At 42.8% G+C, this 2,992-nt stretch overlaps 1 protein-coding gene across 1 annotated transcript in view; it reads left to right on the top strand.

Annotated features, from left to right (window-relative positions):
* Positions 1–833: 833 nt before the first annotated feature.
* pthlha (parathyroid hormone-like hormone a) overlaps positions 834–2,992 on the top strand; it is a 24,795-nt gene continuing 22,636 nt past the window's right edge. The window contains exon 1 of the mRNA XM_020613548.1: positions 834–849. The gene's annotated coding sequence lies outside the window, so the exon portion shown is untranslated. The remainder of the gene's footprint in view (positions 850–2,992) is intronic.

Here is a 2,992-nt window from a genome sequence, read left to right as displayed (position 1 = left end):
TATTATTGTTTATGTTTGTTTTTTATTTAATTCAGAATTTGTGTTCATATTATTTTTCAATTATTAATTACATTTTTAGTCATTCTAATTCATTGTAATAATTAATTAATTAATAATTTCCAAGGATAATGAATGTATTTACAGTGTTATTTAATGTTTTATAATTGTTTTATGCTAATTCCCTTTTATTTTTACTGTATTTCTTGATTGCAGTATTCAGTATAACTGTATTATCTATTTCATATTTATGTATTTTTGAAAGTTATTTTAGGGCTTGGACCTTACAGCCTATTGACAGGCTGATATCTGATGTCAAACCAGATCTCTGCCTCACTGGGTTTATATAGAGCTGTGTTTGAGCACAGATTCAGAAAAACACTTGACATTTGAAGCATGTGTGGGATCTTTCACAGTGCCTGTGAGCCAGACACAGTAATAATCATTGGAGCATGTCGCTGATGAGCAGTTCGGCACAGTCCTGACCCGGCAGACAGAGAACAGACCGACTGGCCGCACATCAACAGTAACATCATTCAGTGGCCGTGAGAAGTGTTGAGAGCAGGAAGGCATGCGGTCTGTGGTTCTCCTTGAAAGATAAGCAATTTAAACATTAGACTGAGTGGCTGCAGTGTGTATTAGCCTCATTGTCAGGAATGTGTGTGTGCAGGGAAAATAGCTGCGGCGCTAGCTGCCAGCAGCGACAGGCAGCTGGAGACGTTTCCACAGCTCTGGTGTGCATTACTGTGGAGGAGGAGATCAAGGCTCTTCTGATGGGACGTGACGTCGAACCATCCAGAGAAAGAAGCTCGTTACCATCCTGAGGAAATGTTTCTTTTGTCCATTCAGAGGGTGCGTCGACTCTGGCTCCATGAGACCAAATGTGCAGACCTTCTCTTCCTAAAGTCTTTCCTCTAAAGTAAAAGTATTAAAATACTTCAGCTAAAGTAGGGATCTGTGCTCATACTGATCTGGTCTGTTTTGGAGTGCAGCATCTGCTCTCCTCTTCCCCCTCTCCCCTCCTTCAGAACAACCTTACATCGCTGCAATGTTGTCAGCATCACCTTGTACTTACCTCGTTTCTTATTTCATTTTGATTTGAAAAAAGTCCCAAAACTTTGTGCTGATATTATAATTTCCACAATTATATTATGAAAGAGCAGCAGATTTACCAGCCTGGCCACAGTTCACTTGTTTTTTTCTGCCATTATTTCTGCAGTAGTAGGCTGTGATTCTGGAACAACAGACTTTTCGGAGGTGTTCATCTGCAACACTCTGTTCAGTGATTCTGAAACAACACGGCACTTGTGAAAAGCTCTCCATAAACAGGCTCTGTCCAGCAGACTTCTACTACTGAGACAGTTTGTTGCTAATACTTTTGTATTTTCACTCAACTAAGAATTGAATGTATGTATTTATGTGCACTGGAGAGTTTGTACAGTGCTGTGCTGGTTATTTTACTTCAGTCAACGATCTGTTCTTCTTTAAACCAGGATCCTGCTCAGACAGTCGGGGGTGTTTTGGCCTCCCTGCAAATTGCAGTAAAACTGCAACCTGCAAACAATCTTTTTAAATGTCAGTGTTCCCCTGACTGTGTCAGAGCTTTACTTTTCCTTCTTCTTCTTCTTCTTCTTCTTCTTTTGGGGGCCCACACCCATCTGAGCGTTGCCAGAACCAATCCCAACATGCTGAGTTCAGGCCAAACCAAAGCACAGTCAACACAAAGAAATCTCTGCAGAAAAAAAGAGGTGCAAAGTTGTCAGAGTAACTGTTCACAGAGGAGCCGACCTGCTTCCTGATCTGACCCTGACCTCCACCTCACATGTTGTGACTGGACATCAGAGCTGGACAGTCTGTCCCAGTGGGCAGCTGCAGGGGATCTTCTGCTGCAGCTCTGCCACAGCTGGAGCTGGGAGGTTGTTATGTCCCTCTGTGCAAACCAATGCCACTGTTTTCTCAAAGTTCTGGCTTTGGATGACATTTGGTTACACTCCCCCGCAGGGGGAGGTTAGATTTGGATTGACTTTGGAATGACTTCCAGGTCGAATGAGGATTGAGGACCAAGGAACGATAAAATAAGTGAACTGGGATTCACCTTGTGTGTTTGTGTGTTGTCTTATGTGGCTAGAACTAAGACACAAGGGAAAGATGCAAGTGTTACCCCGTTATGACCAAGGCAGCTCTCGGGCTAGTTCAGATCCGGTGCCTAATATGTTTCGACAGCCAGAGAACTGGCGGTTCTAACTTGGCACCAACTCTCTGCCGGTCTAGAACTAAGAACTACTTTTGTCAGTAGCTAGGGGTAGGATTATTGGGACCGAAGGCCAACTAAAACTCTGTGGTCACCATTTTAAAAAAAAACCCACAAGAGAGTAGTGTAGTTCTGCCTAAAAGAAAACCATGAGCTTCACTGACATGAAGTCGAAGCAGCAGCGGACTGTAGAGGAGACAAACTGTTAGTTAGCTTAAGGCTAACAAATGTTAGCATCGTAGGTTCAGTGTTAATATTAATCAAAGCGTGTTGTGTAATTTCCATTCTTCTCAGACATAACCGCCGTCCATAGAAATCCTGACGAGTAGCTCAAATGTGATGAACCAGTAGTGTTTGGATTCCAGTACAGACTCACAAAGCTAGGAGCAACACTACAGCGGTGACGCCATAAGGAGACACTGAAGTCCGCCATTGTTGTTATAGTGATTGGTGCTCACGTTGCTGGGAAAGTCGTATTCAGATGTATACAGTGATGTAATTATGTGGCTCTCTAGCCCGTGGAAAAGCAAACTGGCTCTTAGAATGTTCACAAGTTGAACCAGAGTCACTAGAATGAAGTTAATACGGCAGAATACACAGGCCAGTGCAACATCTTGTAAATCTTAGGATAAAAGCACAAACCAAACCAATGTAGCAACTGAAACCGGAGCTAGTCTGTTTCAGTGTGGTCTCGGTTCCAGAGCCAGACATGTTGACTTCTGCAGCATCATATGTGCATTTCCC

The sequence above is a fragment of the Monopterus albus genome, unplaced genomic scaffold, assembly GCF_001952655.1.
Source record: "Monopterus albus unplaced genomic scaffold, M_albus_1.0 scaffold134.1, whole genome shotgun sequence".
Taxonomy (NCBI): Eukaryota; Metazoa; Chordata; class Actinopteri; order Synbranchiformes; family Synbranchidae; genus Monopterus; species Monopterus albus.
This window is presented reverse-complemented; position numbering and strand designations above follow the sequence as displayed.